Here is a 15,923-nt window from a genome sequence, read left to right on the forward strand (position 1 = left end):
GCTCGAGCGCCAAGAGTAGGCGCGCTCCCGAGGTCGGGCCGCAGGCCGGGGCTCCCGAGGCAGGTGGTTGGGGGAGCTCCTCCCGAGGCAGCGCCGGCCTCGAAAGTGGTGGTGTTGCCGATGGCTTGAAGAGCCACTCCTTGAAGACGCCAGGCTCTTGGGGTAGCCGCTTGGATGCTCTCTTGGCGATGTCGTCGGCTTCCTTGTTGGTGCCGCGGGGCACGTGCTGCAATTCCAGGCCCAAGAACTGCTTTTCCATTTTGCGTACCTCCGCGAGGTATGCCTCCATGTGTCGTCCCTCGGCTCGTATACCATGTTGGAGAAGTTGACGAGAAGCTGCGAGTCGCCCTTGATGGTGAGGCGCTTCACCCCTAGGGCCACCGCAGCCTTGAGGCCAGCTATGAGGCCTTCGTACTCCGCTATGTTGTTGGAGACCTTCTCACCCTGCTGGAAGCAGAGCTGCACGGCGTAGTAGAGCTTGTCCTGAGTGGAAGAGATGAGCACCGCTCCAGCTCCCGCGCCCTGGCGTGCAAATGCGCCATCAAAGTACATCACCCAGCCGCCCGGCGCTTCATTCCCTGGCGAGAGGGACCGATCCTCTCCTGCTTCAAGCTCCGGGGTGTCCGTCTATTCCGCCACGAAGTTGACGAGTGCGGCTCCCTTGATGACCCTAGTTGTGCTGAACTCCAGCTGGAACGCCTGCAACTCAATATTCCACTCGGCGACTCTTCCAACAGCGTTGGGGCTCCTGAGTACCCTCTCAAGTGGGTACGCCGAGACGACCTTGATTGGGTGACCTTGAAAGTAGTGCCATAGCTTACATGAGGCCACCAAGAGCGCGAGCAAGAGCTTCTGAGGCATGGGGTACCGTGCCCTTGCATCCTGCAGTACCGTGCTGAGGAAGTACACCGGGTGCTCGTCGAGGGCAGGCACGTCAACGGTGTCCGCGTCTGTCGGAGGTCCAGGTGCCTCCTGAAGTGATGGGACCTCCGGAGCCTGGTCGCCCATTGGGGCCTCGGCGGGTCTAAGGTTGCCATCCTGCTGAGCTGGGTCATCCGTTGGCGTTGCTGCAGCCCCCACGGTCTCCTTTGGGTCTTGAGTCGCCCCGGCTGGGGGCGCAGTTCGGCGCGACGTGTCCTTGGCCTGGCGCTCTTCTCGAACCGCCACCAGAGCTGCACTGGCTGAGTGAGGGGTGGCGGCGAGGTAGAGCACTAGGGGCTCGAGTGGGCGGGGCGCCACCATCACCGGTGGGCTGGTCAGATATCTTTTGAGATCTTGAAATGCTTGGTCAGCCTCCGGGGTCCACTCGAACGGACCCTTCTTCATCAGCTTGAAGAATGGCAGGGCGCGCTCTCCCAGCTTGGAGATGAAGCGCCCCAACAAAGTCACGCAGCCGGCAAGCTTCTGCATCTCCTTGAGGGTTTGTGGTGGGCTCATGTCTTCAATCGCCTTGACCTTCTCTGGGTTGGCCTCGATCCCCCTGTGGGACACGAGGACGCCCAGCAGTTTGCCCGAGGAGACACCAAATACGCACTTTTCTGGGTTGAGCCGCAAGTCCACCTAGCGCAGGCTCGCGAAGGTCTCCTCCAGGTCCTGAATTAAAGTCCTCGCTTCCCGAGACTTTACCACAATGTCGTCGACGTAAGCTTCAGCGTTCCTCCTGAGCTGCTGGCCCAAGGCGATGTGCATCAGCTGTTGGAAGGTTGCGCCCGCGTTGCGCAGCCCGAACGACATGCAAGTGTAGCAGTACACCCCGCACGGGTCAGGAAGGTCGTCTTCTCCACATCCTCTACTGCCATCTTGATCTGGTGATAGCCTAAAAACGCATCCAGGAAGCACAGTAGGTCGCACTCGGCGGTGGAATCAACGATCTGGTCGATGCGTGGAAGCAGGAACGGATCATGGGGACAGGCCTTGTTGAGGTTGGTGAAGTTGACACACATGCGCTCCTTCCCGCCTTTCTTTGGCACAACGACGGGGTTCGCCAGCCACTCGGGGTACCGAACCTCGTGAATGGCACCTGCTGCCTCCAGCCTGCGGGTTTCTTGGACAATGAAGGACTGCTTCTCCGTGGACTGTCGACGTGCCTTCTGCTTCACGGGGCGCACATTGGGGCACACCCTTAAGTGATGCTCGATTACCCCTCTTGGGACCCCTACCAGCTGATCGGGCTCCCAGGCGAATACTTCCTTGTTTGCGTGCAAGAACTTTACCAATGCTTCCTCTTGATATGACTCGAGGTTGGCACCTATGGTAAAAGTGGCTCCAGAAGACCCATCTTCCTCGACCGGCACCTGCTTGGTTTCCGCCCGATCTTGAGTGAACAACTGCTTCTTCTTGGCCGGCGCGGCCCCCTTAACTCCAGAGGGGGCCTCGTCGACCGGTCGCGCTGCCGCGGCGGTCTTGAGGGCAAGCTTGAGTGCCACCAGAGCTTCCTCGGTATCTCCAACCACGGTCAGGACGCCCTTGCTCCCGGGCATCTTCATGAGGTTGTAAGCCGGATGGGCCACTGCCATAAACTGGGCTAGAGCTGGGTACCCGAGGATGGCGTTGTACGGGAGGCCTATGCGGGCGATGTCTAAGTCAATCAGCTCCGTGTGGTAGTTGTTGCGGGTGCCGAAGGTCACGGGGAGACGGATTTGCCCCAGGGGACTGGCGGAGCCGCCGCCAACCCCGAAGAAGGGCTTGCTGGGGCGGAGCCGCTCGAGCGGTACATGAAGGAGGCTAAAAGCCTCCACAGAGAGCATGTTGAGGCCGACGCCGCCGTCGATGAGGGTCTTGGTGACGGCCACGCTGCAGATGGTGGGCCTGCAAAGCATTGGGAGCACGCCCGAGCTGATGGTGGTGGCGGGGTGATCTCCTGAGTCGAAGGTCAGGTCGGCCTGGGGCGCCGCCCAGCCTGGAGGAGCCCCCTGCCGCGTTGAGGCGGTGTTGATCTGGCGAAAGAACGGCTTGGCGTGATGGTCCGAGGGCGGCGCTTGCAAGCCACCGAGGAGGGCCGTGACAGTGAGGGGCGCCGGTGCCGCGAAGCGCGCGGCGAAGAGGCTGCGCAACTCCTCCCAAGATGCCACCGTGGATCCGGGGAGGTTGAGCATCCAGGCGCGCGGTGCACCGGTGAGGGTCATGGGAAGCCAGTTGGCCATGATCTTGTCGTCGCCCCAGCCTTAAGGACGGCCTCCTCGTACGCCAGCAGGAAAGCTGACGGGTCCGCCGCACCATCGTAGCGTGGTGGCATCTCCGGCTTGAACTTGGGTGGCCGCTGCACCTGCCGTAAGGCGGGGGCCAAGGCTCAGAGCCCCCTGGCCCCGCCACAGGCATCGGTCGTCGCAGCCGGAAGAGCAGCGCCAGCCATGAGGGCAAGGCGCGGTGATGGCGAAGCGCAGATCGACGAAAGGAAAGCTCCGGCGCACCCCTACCTGGTGCGCCAAATGTCGGATTTTGGGTTCCAGCAAAACCCTTGAGGTTCAAACACTGGGGTGTGCACGAAGATCTCTCCCTACCTAATCACGCCTCTCACCGCGATCTCAAAGCTTAGTGCGTCGAACCCACAGAAAGAGAGACACGAGAGTTTATACTGGTTCGGGCCACCAATGTGGTGTAATACCCTACTCCAGTGTGGTGTGGTGGATTGCCTCTTGGGCTGAGGATGAATAGTTACAAGGGAAGAATAGCCTCCTGAGGAGAGGTGCTCTTGTGCTCAGCGAGCTTGTGTGTGGCTATGGATGGAATGGCTCCGATCCAAGGTGAGATGCCTCCTGTGGTGGTGGCTAGTCCTATTTATAGAGGCCCTGGTCCTCTCCCCAAATATTGAGCGGGAAGGGATCCAACAACGGCCAAATTCAAAGGGAGACAACTAGTACAAGTTATCCTGACTAAAGGTGGTCTTCGCCTGCCAAAGGCTCTGGTGGTGACGCCGTCTTGGGCTCCACGGTGACCTCCGTCCCGCCGTCCTGCTGGTCTCGGTCTCGTTGCACCGATATGGAAACCTTTGCCTGATGCCTCGAGACTCCTCGCTCGCGCTTGCCTCTTTAGCGCCAAAGAGGAAACGAGGACACTGCGCGCGCTGGCGCCCGCCTGGCTCCAATCGTCATGGCTTGCGTCATAGGAACCTCGCGAGGTGTCCCTTGCCTTGATCTCTCTGCCCCTCGCGAGCCAGCCTGGTGAGGCTGCCCCCGAGGAGGTCTTGCGTCGTCCGCCTCGCGAGGCTTGGCCCCTCACGAGGGTCTTGAGTGTTTGCTGGTGAAGATGGGCCGTACAGGGCCGCTGGTGGAGCCACGCCGTGGGCTGCAGGCAGGCAAGTCTGGGGACCCCCATTCCCAGGACGCCGACAAGTTTCACCACGGGCCGTTAATGGGCCAAGAGTTACAAAGTGCCTCTTATGGGCCGAAAGACGACATGGGCCAGAGATGGGCCGGAAGTTACAACGGGCTGGAATCATATTGGACGGCCCAGATGACGCTACTGGGCCTAATTCTGATAGGCCTTAACGGGCCCTGGGTTAGCGGGATGTAAATGGGCTATGTGTGAACAGGCCGTTAACAGGCTTTCTGTGGGCCGGCCCGCTATCTTTTGACCAAGTTAAACGGGCCGGCCTTTTCATTGTAATTTGCCAAGTGCCCACACGACATGCGGATTACACAGACTTCAAGCTAATTGCCTTGTTCGACCGCAGACTCGCCTATCTTTACGCCGATGCCTTCTTTAGCTGGAGACAACTCAGCTCGTAGCGGATCGTCAAAGCTGATACACACTTCTGTGATGCTATTGAACACAATGGCATCATCTACGCGATCAACAAAGCAGATGGCACCACGTATTGCTGGGACGACGCGTGTAAGTTGTTTTCGTGTGATGTTAATGATAACGCCATGACACTGTTTGAACTTTTTATGATGATTGGCATATCCCTCCTTGAGCAGAATTTGAGTAGAACTATGGCAATGTATTAGAGGCGCCATAAATCAGCTATATTTGGAATAAGTTAATTCATGCGATTGTGACCATGTCATTACAGCCAATTTGTACCCTTGAATAATCAAAGAGTTAGGAAGATATGGATATTCTCCTTAGTTTATAGTAATCTATATGCTACTAAATATGAGTGTGTATCAATAGCCATGTTAGTTTCCTCATTTTCATGATGTAGAAACATGCATCACACTGTTGGTTTCATCTAACCATACATTAGGGAAGTAAATGTGCATATGGAGAACTCTATATTTGGAAGTAGTGAAATCCTGTAATGCTTACCATGTGTACATACCTATATTCGCCCTTCAGCAATCAATGGCTAGAATAATATCCTCATAAAAAATTTGCCCACAGAACATGAGTATATAACAATGCATGGTCGGTTAGTTTCCTTGAAGAATTTGTTTGTGAGGACAGAACATGATTACATAACATGCATGACATGGTAGTTTCCTGTGAAGAATCGATTGCGAGATAACATGAGTATAACCATGCATGGCACTTCTATATTTTCGAACCCAGTATACATTTCCCTGTATTTTCCTCTCAGTTCCAACAGGGACATATCAATGTTGTTTCTTGCATTATCCTACTCACACTCTAAACAATGTTGATCTTACATTAACAATGCATGTCCTTTTTGATATGATGCAGTGTCCCTACAGTTACTGCCCTTTGTAATCACACCACCTTTGCCAAAAACAGGGAAGCACAACTGGTTCCTCGCTCGACCAGACAACGGCAAAAGACTGATGATCATTTGCACACATGAGCCGGAAAAGTTATATTGCAAAAACCCCACTGTGAACAAGCACCGTGAGATATGTGAGTATCCGTACAGTGGTTGTTACGTCTATGAGGAGGATACCAGCTTGTTGGGGCCTTCAGGATTTTTGAGTTGGAGGCGGGTAAACAACCTTGGCTCACACTCTCTATTTCTCGGACTCAATTATCTGATTAACCAGGGGATCACCGTTGGCAAGGACCTTGATGGCGGAGAGGCTCTGTTTGCTATGGAAAACTGTGTCTACATGGCGAGCCCTAGGACTTCGGGAGAAAACTCCCCTGATTATCAACGATACAGCCTGCAGCCAAAAGAAGGTGAGAATGACAAAGGCATCTGGATTAACTTTGATCCTTGGATGTCTCAAGTCCGACAGGCAGTGATATGGTTCAAGCCTTCAGGTTGGTAGGTAATTGGGTTGTTGCGTTGAAAGGGTGGAGTACTGGTGTCTCTGGATCACTGGTGGTTGAAGCGGGGCTGCAAATTATGATGGTGTTGGATCATCCCTCTTTGAATGACTTGTTGTCTTTGCTGCTTGTTCTGGATGGGTAGTTCTCTCTTTTGTTATGCATATTCCTTGTCATTTGGTCATCCTCGTCTATGTCACTCTTACTATGTAATAGTTGCCTCTATTTAGAATGTCATTCTCGTCTGGATCACGAGAGTCTGAGTGTTGCAGATGGGTGCGTTTTGGTGGTGTAGCAAGACTTCTTATGAACTATCATGTCTTGCTGCTTATGTTAGTAGTAGTCACTAGTCAGTGTTTGAATGTTGTATATATCGTTGTTTTGAACTGTTTATTGTCTCGAACAACTGGTGGGCTAAATGAGGGCATCACCATTCTCCAGTGTTCAGAGTATATCTCCCTTTTTCAAGTTATGATTTGAGCTCAGTGTCTTTTCGATGATGTACACTTGTTTGGGCCAGTGAGGTGTCGTTGAATATGGGTCGAGTAGTAACACAATGCCAAACAGGTCAATTATGACTCTCAGGTCGGGCTCTCAAAAGAACCTAAAAAAAGGCCGGGCTCTCAAAAAAAGAAAGAAAAACGACTCTTAGGCCGACATGTGGGCGGCACCGGTGTTTTCGTGCGCTTGCGAGCCGAGAGCATATTGGCGCGTGTTCGAAATTCATGCTACCTTTACATCCCCAATCTCCCACCCCTCCCCCACCTCTGGAATCTCGATTCCTACTCCAGTGCCCCCAAATCCCCCTCCTATACTCCCTGTACTCAAGCGCACTATCATGTCATCGGTCAATGCGGATCTTCGAGCTAGAGATCCTGAGGTCCGTCCTGCCTTCGGGCGCTGCATGCTGTCGCTCAACAGTGGCATGGCAGCGCTTGACGACCAGTTTGCTGGCAAAGTGTTGATGGTAACCATCAACGGCGACCGGCCACCCGTCTCGCCGGACGACCTTGTCAAAGCTCTTGGCATTTCGCACGACATCTAAATACGTGACTTGCTTGTCGAAGTCTGTCCGCCACCGGCTGATTTCTTTGTCAGGTTTCGGACAACTTTCGACTACAGTCGTGTGTTCGAATCTTCCCGGCGTTTGTTTTGCGATGGCGCACTGGTGAGCTTTGATCGGTGGCACCCAGGATGGGGCTCGGTGCCCACTGAGCTTGAGTTTTTAACAAAGCTTACCTTCCACGGCATGCCTCGACGTGCTTGGAACATCGAGTCCATGAATTAGCTTATCAACGACCTTGGAGGTGAGCTCATAAGTATGTTTGTTCCTCCAGACAGCTGGGCTCTGACAGTTATGGCATGGATGAAGAAATCGTCCACCATACCGAAGGTGATTGGTGTTGAGATACCGGTGCAGGAACCGGGGTTGTAATATTCGTCGCCACCAAGGCCGCCGTGGACCACGTTAGGATGTACCTGTATCGAGTGTTCGTGCATGCCGAAGAAGTGGTCAATCCATCAACCGAAGTCCTACCGCCGTCGCTGGTGCCAGGGTCCGTCGACGACGTCCATTACAGGAGTCAACGTGAGACTTTCCCCGTGTTGCTCGGAACGGTGGATGGCACATGGCCTACTCCATCGCGCGGCAAAGGCCACTGCTTCTTTGGGAGAAGAGGCAGGGCTGGCTGCCTGGATGTGCTCTAATTTGAGGTAATAACTGAATCTTGTCAGATGCTAGTTAAATCCGAGCTGTCGGTGTGAAGCACTGATGTGCCAATACATTTGATTGTGACCTGTTTTATTTTTGTACCTGAACTTTTTATAGAAAGGGTTGTACGTCAACTTAATGTGCTAGCAGAACTTATTGTGTTGTATGTCTGTTTTCTTTCCACAACATTCAAGATATTTCCCCGTCATTGATAAAGACGATGAACCGTTACGTACGAGTTCGTTGGTTTCAACATAGCCCTACCCATAGCGATCCACTGCTTTCACCCTGATAGTGCCGCCTGCATGAAATTTTTGTATACAAGTTCAGTGTGCTATGATGTTCTATATGATTGTGTCGACTATATAAATTTTTACTGAGCATCAGCAATGCATATGGCTGAAAGATGTATTTACGAGCATCGACTGATGGCTCTCTCTCACACACACACACACACATACACACACACACAAGTGGGACCCGTTGAATTAATTCTTCGCTCGTGACAGCTTTTAATTAGGTTCCACTGTACTCTAACTTTTTTCTTACATTATTAATTGAGCTCAGTGACTTCAAAAAGTTATACAGAAGCCTTGTTTGGGCCTTTCCGGCGTCGTTGAATGTGGGCTGAGTAGCCATGTAAAGTTGTATTGTACTACTAGGCCTTTTTTTAACATCAGCAATGCAACTGGGCCGACGGTTGTACACAATATCCTAAAATAAGCGCAGCCTAGCCTATCTTTCTTTTAATAAAATGCACAACCCAGTTTATTTTTATATAATAAGATTACCAAGCCCAACTTCATTTTTTAATAATATTCGTATCTCAATATTATTTTATATGAAATGCTCAGACCAGATCATCATTGTTTTTTCACCCATCCCAGAAAAATGGGTCCATTTCTACTAAAATCAAATGGCTTGTAAATTATTAGAAACGATAAATGCGCTGCATGTACGCAATATTATTTTTGACCCAGCTCAGTAAATAGGTGTATTTGAATAAATAATCAAATGTGCTATAAATTATCATAAATAGTATTTTTTTGAGAAACAATTATCATAAATAGTGAATTGGCTATTATTATTATTTTTAACCAGACCAGGAAGTAGATTATTTTTTGACTCAAAGCCCAGGAAATAGATGTATTGGCAAACAAAATGAAATGGGCTGTAAAACCTAAATAAATGGGCTGCATTCTGCCACAGCTTTCGAAGCTGACTTTGTTGGCCCACTAGACGAAGCATGCGCAAGGTGTTGTCCATTTAGTGAACAAAACGACTTAATGGTCTAAAACAAAGAGTCAACAAGTTATTCTGACATCTGTAGTCGTTGGATTGATATCCAACGGCGATCCTGCTTCTTTAATCTCTGATCTAGTTGCTCTTGCTCCAGCCACCAAAACCATCGCCGGCTAGAGCGCCTGCATCTGCCTCCCGTGGCCAATTGTGTTGCCGCGCAGGCCTCGCCGACCCACTCTACTCTCAACGGTGTCCAGGTCATACCTGTACTCACCCACACCTTCTGTTATTCTCCGGCGAAGGCAGCCTCACCCGGCAGCCGAATCAGTCCCTCGTACTCCCTTCCGCCAGGGACTCCAGCGCCCCTGTTCCATGACTCTAGATTGTTCCCATCTTAGGCCTCGCCGTCGTCCATCGCCTTGGTGTTCTCGGCGTGGCGTGGTCAACGTGGTTAAGGAACGCCTTCCATCTGAAGACGACTGTAAGTGGAGAGGCTGACAGCTGAGTCCACGGCCGCAGCAAGGAAGTGCCTCCTTATTACGCACAAAATAATGATTCCTCCACCTGACAGCGGGACCTACCGGAAGGGCCTCGAAAAAAATGTTTCCCCCCTGACAGCTGGGACCCACCAGCTACATCTTCGTACGTAAGGAAATGCGTCCGTATTACGGGCAAAAAAATGATTCTTCCCACTGATAGCTAGGACCCACCAGCTATATCTTCACACGGAAGGAAGTGTCTCCTTATCCTCCCTGACAGCTTGGACCCACCAGCTATATGTTCACATGGAAGGAAGTGCCTCCTTATCCTCCCTGACAGCTGGGACCCATCGGGTCGAACCGTACGTCGGGTTATCTGTCTGGTCGCGATCATGTACGTACATACTGGTCGATCGGTCTCTCTGCAGTGATGAACCGTGTTCGAGTAAGGAGATGCATGTGTCGTAGTAGAGGCGTGGACGTAGCATGTCACGCAATCCCGTCTATAGATATCGTGTACACGTATGTACAGCCACGCTGCAAGAAATTAAATACGGCTACGTACATACATAAGGGCGGGGTCTTGAACGTGTACTTGCGCATACGTACGACCAAGGCTCGTGTACATGGAGAAGCAACGGACGGCAGCGACATTGTCCTGTTCATCGGCAGCTAGCTGATTGGGTCAGAACGGCGGAAACAGCGTCGTCTTCACCGAGAGCCAAGTGACTGGGTCGGAATGCTTCTTGTTCATCGGGAGCAAAGCCACTGGGTCGAAACGCGTCCTGTTCATCGGGAGCCAACCGGCTTGGACGGAACATCCGAAACGAGGTCTGGCATACCGTAGACCGGAGGAAACATGCCTTTTGTTCGACCACGTATGGTCGAAATGGGGTCCTGTTCATCGGGAAGGGTCTGGCATATCGCAAAACGGTGGAAACAGACTTCTGTTCAAGCTCCTATGGTTGAAACGGGGTCCTGTTGATCGGGAGGGGTGTGGCGTACCGCAACATGGAGGAAACGGACTTCTCTTCGACCTCCTACGGTCGAAATGGGGGTCATGTTCATCGGGAGGGGTGTGGCGTACCGCAAAACGGGACTCCACGGGCTACTGTTCATCCACCGTCGACTTCCTCTAGCCTCCACCTGCTACTGTTCATCCACCATCTCCAGCCTCCACCAGACACTGTTCATCCAAGGGTTACTGTTCATCCAGCTTCCACGGGGTCCTGTTCATCCACCCCCAACCGGTTGGGGTGTGTGCCGGCCTCCTTGGGCTCCTATTCATCCAGCGGCAACCCCGTACTATATACCACGGGGGCATGTTCATCCAGCGGCAACCGCCTATACACACGGCCGGGGTCCTGTTCATCCACACCCAACCCAACCGGCTCGACTCACACCACGTCTCGAATCGTTCTACGTATCGTGCACGTGGCAGCAACGGGCACTATTCATCCAGTGGCAACCCAACCGGCTAGCTACGTCTCGCACGGGGGCTCGATCGGCTTCAGTAAGCATGCAGCAGCAGTGATGAATCAGGTTCAGTTAGCAGTGTAGGTGTCTCGGCCGGGTTCAGTTAGGAGTGAAGGGATCAATCGATCGGCTTCAATACGTAGCAGTAGGAGATCGCTCGGGTTCATTTATAGCGACACGCCTCGCACCACGCGCGCGTACGAGAGAAACGTGCAAACCACAGTGCATCGCTCGGCCTCGACCACCAACTGTAACCGGGAACTCCCCGATATTTTCCTCGCCCTCGCTTCTACCACGATTTTATCCGTCATGGACGGCCCAAAGAATGTCACGCTGGTGCGTCTCCGGCCCGCCCAGGACAAAAAGCCCATTTTCTGTCATGATTTTTTGTCATAGAAGTAGGAGCCCACCACATCTATGATGATACCGGGTTTTGTCATACTTATCATCATAGAAGTGTCATAAGCATGACAGAAAAAATTCGTTCGGCCTAAAATGTCACGGATGTGTCTTTTTTTGTAGTGTTTGTTTAAGAGACATTGTGATGGGGAGGTTCCTGCGTGCAACTACACCATCAACAGGCACAACTACAACATGGAATATTAGCTTGACGATGGTATTTATCCTCAATAGGCGGTATTTGTGAAGACTATATCCGATCCCTATGGTAGGAAATAATGTCTCTTTGCACAAATGCAAGAAGGTGATAGGAAGAATGTGAAGAGGGCATTCGAAGTGCTCCAAGCTCGTTAGGGTATTGTTCCTGCAGCTGCGATGATGCGGGAACTGGAGACACTTCAACTCATGACATGACTGCACAACATGATTGTGGAGGAAGAGAGCGAAGGGGCACCCGCCCCCATATGATTTTGAGAAGACCTGAGTTTAGATCTGCCTCCCGGAATAAGAGGTGGAGCCTGTTGTCAATTTTCTTGAGACACATCGATAACTTTGAGATCAACAAGTGCACATGTAACTTCTTAGTGATCTTATAGAGCACATGTGCATCCACACCAGAAATCAGTGAACTATGTACTTATGTTTCAATCATGCATTGTGAACAAATTTTATTTGTTTTCGCTATTCATTTTTGTGTGTAGTGATTGAATTGCATGGATTTGGGATCTCAAAAGTGGGGATTATAGTTATAAATAATAAACAAGGATATTTAAGGCGCATATCGTCCATCGGGGGTCCGAACGCGCCCGAGGAGGCCTAAATTTGTGAAATCTGTAAGAGCATCTACAACCGGATATATCTAATTCGACCCATCAAACTCCCATGGACGTGCATGGGCGTGTCCGCGGGCATTGGCCGGGCACCTCTCATTTGGTTGCTTCCACAACCGTGTCCCTTACCAAACCCTCAAATCCATGCAATACATACAACACAACATAGATGAACACACTTAATAGCAACAGACAGACTAAATTTCACATACTACTTAGCAACTACATTAGTCATCCGACACAATCAAAGTTCATCGCCGGATAGTGCAAATTCATACTAAAACGACTAAAAACATAGATAAAAAGGAGAAGGGCAGAGGAAATCACCATTTCCACGCCATCCCCTTCCCTTCGATCGCCGGTGCGGCTATACCCTCCGTGTAGGCGTCCATAGGGGAGTTGTTGTCGTTGCTACTGGATCTGTCGCTAACGGCCAAGGTCTCGTCGGAGGAGATTTGGCCAGCGAGGCCCCCAATCGCATGCTCCTGCTCCTAGGCCAGCCGGAGCGCCCTCGCCTTGTCCGCCGCCTCCGCCGTTGCCTCGCGCTCTAATTGCTTGGCTAGCCGGAGCGCTTTGGCGTTTCTATGGCGGAGCCACCACACGTTGGTCTCCACCAATGTGGGGGAGCGTTGGAGGACCGACGCGAGCAGTGCATCCTCCGGATCCACCAATCCGCGCACGACCAACTCATCCCTTGCCGCCGTCCTCTCCCTCGCCCGTTACCACTTGCGGTGTGCGGCCCGCAACTCATATTCGGGTGCCCTCGTCCGTGCCGGCGTCGTCGAGGGGACGAGTACATAGTGGTGGTTGGGGACGCCCTCCGGCGCAGGTAGAGTAGGATCTTACGAGCGGCATACTGACACGTCTCCAGCGTATCTATAATTTTGATTGTCCCATGCTGTTATATTATCATTCTTGGATGTTTTATAATCATCTTATAGTCATTTTATATCATTTTTGGGTACTAACCTATTGACATAGTGCCAAGTGCCAGGTGCTATTTTCTGCATGTTTTTTTACATCGCAGGAAATCAATACCAAACGGAGTCCACACACAGCAAAACTTTTTGTGGATTTTTTGGACCAGAAGACATCCAGTGGGCCGGAGAAGCACCTAAGGGGTGCTCCGAGGGAAGCACAACCCACCAGGGCGCGCCTGGAGGCCCAAGCGCACCCAGGTGGGTTGTGCCCACCTTGGGTGCCCCCTGAACCGCCTCTTTGCTCTATAAATACCCCAATATTCCAGAAACCCTAGGGGATTCGACGAAAATCAATTCCAGCCGCCGTAAGTTCCAGAACCACCAGATCCAATCTAGACACCATCACGGAGGGGTGCATCATGCCCATTGGTGCCTCTACGATGATGCGTGAGTAGTTCTTTGTAGACCTACGGCCCGTACTTAGTAGCTAGATGGCTTCCTCTCTCTCTCGTTTGATTCTCAATACAATGGTCTCTTGGAGATCCATATGATGTAACTCTTTTTGCAGTGTGTTTGTTGGGATCCGATGAACTTTGAGTTTGTGATCAGATCTATCTTTTTATCCATGAAAGTTATTTGAGTCTTCTTTGATCTCTTATATGCATGATTACTTATAGCCTCGTATTTCTTCTCCGATATTTGGGTTTTGTTTGGCCAACTTGATCTATTTATCTTGCAATGGGAAGAGGTGCTTTGTGATGGGTTCGATCTTACAATACTTGATCTCAGTGACAGAAAGGGAACCGACACGTATGTATCGTTGCTATTAAGGATAACAAGATGGGGTCTATTTCTACATAAATAGATCTTGTCTACATCATGTCATCATTCTTATTGCATTACTCCGTTTCTCCATGAACTTAATACACTAGATGCATGCTGGATAGCGGTCGATGTGTGGAGTAATAGTAGTAGATGCAGACAGGAGTCGGTCTACTAATCTTGGACGTGATGCCTATATGATGATCATTGCCTGGATATCGTCATGATTATTTGAAGTTCTATCAATTGCCCAACAGTAATTTGTTCACCCACCGTTTGCTATTTTTCTCGAGAGAAGCCACTAGTGAAATCTACGGCCCCGAGTCTCTTCTTCATTATATTTGCCTTTGCGATCTATTTTTCTTTGCTTTTATTTTCAGATCTATTAAACCAAAAATACAAAAATACCTTGCTTCACTTTATTTTATTTGGCGTTAGAATATCAATATTTACAACTCTCTCACGTCCGTTTGCCTATTTCTGGCGTCGTTGCCCGAAAGGGATTGACAACCCCTTTAACACGTCGGGTTGCGAGTATTTGTTATTTGTGTGCAAGTGATGTTCACGTAGTGTTGCGTGGTTCTCCTACTGGTTCGATAACGTTGGTCTAATCACTGAGGGAAATACCTACCGTTGATGTGCTGCATCATCCCTTCCTCTTTGGGGAAATGCCGGCGTAGTTCAAGCAAACATCAAAAGGAATTTCTGGCGCAGTTGCCGGGGAGACATCATCAACACATACCAGGTTCCTAATCACAAATCTCATCTCCTCGCAATTTACATTATTTTCCATTTGCCTCTCATTTTCCTCTACCCCACTTCACAAAAATTTGCCATTTTATTCGCCCTTTTTTTCGTTCGCTGTTTTCTTGTCAAATGTATCCTTTGCTTGCAATCATGAGTGATTTCAGTATGGCAGCAACAGATGACGGCCTAACTCCTAAGATTGGACGTACGGGCAATCCGGATGCTAAAACTTTTGTCTTGGGGCAAGGGAATGTTATGGGAAAAGAAGGTATCCAAGAATTTTTCAATTGTGTTGGAAATCTAAGTCTTGATGATGCTCCTATACTTAGAACTACCAGATCTTATGCGGATGCTATTTCAGCGCTAGTCTTAAACTTGAAAGTAAATTTATCCGTACTCATCCTACTTTGCAATGATTGTTTTTGAGCTTCCTGTTATAAAAAATCCTAAAGCTAAAAAGTTGGCCACTCTCGTTCTTATGAATGAATTTGACTACATAATACGGGAAGCTAGGGAAATCTTTGATTTTTATGGTATGAATCGTGAAAAGCCCGTGATAGATGAAATTCTTTACAATAGTGATTATGCGTTAAGACATTTGCTTGGGGATAATCAACTCTTTGATCACAAACTTAAAAAAGGAAGTCCCCATTTTAGATGTAATCCAACAAGTTTTTAATAATGTTAATCAACATTACTCTTGGATTCTTGACGGAAATCAAAGGGGTTATGATGATGGGCAACTTAATAATGCTAAAGTTTCTATGGATAATATGTTTTATGTTGTCTTTACAAAGCCTCGTGACAAAAACACCTCTAAGAAAATTAAGGAGAAGGACAACAAAATGTAGATCCTTACTTTATGCCTATCTAGGGGCGTAAAACAATAGCGCTTGTTGGGAGGCAACCCAATGAATAAAATTTATTTTTGTTTTTTGCTTTCTGTTCTTGAGTGTTTGCACAATTATTCTACTGTTATGATTGTATTTTTGTGTTTTAATTAGTGTTTGTGCCAAGCAAAGCCTTTAGGATCATGTTGGGTGATAGTTGCTTTGATCTTACTGAAAAACAGAAACTTTTGCGCTCACGAAAATAATTCTCATTTTTAACAGAAGAGTGTTTTTGAGTTGATTCT

Source organism: Aegilops tauschii, chromosome 2 (assembly GCF_002575655.3).
Source record: "Aegilops tauschii subsp. strangulata cultivar AL8/78 chromosome 2, Aet v6.0, whole genome shotgun sequence".
Taxonomy (NCBI): Eukaryota; Viridiplantae; Streptophyta; class Magnoliopsida; order Poales; family Poaceae; genus Aegilops; species Aegilops tauschii.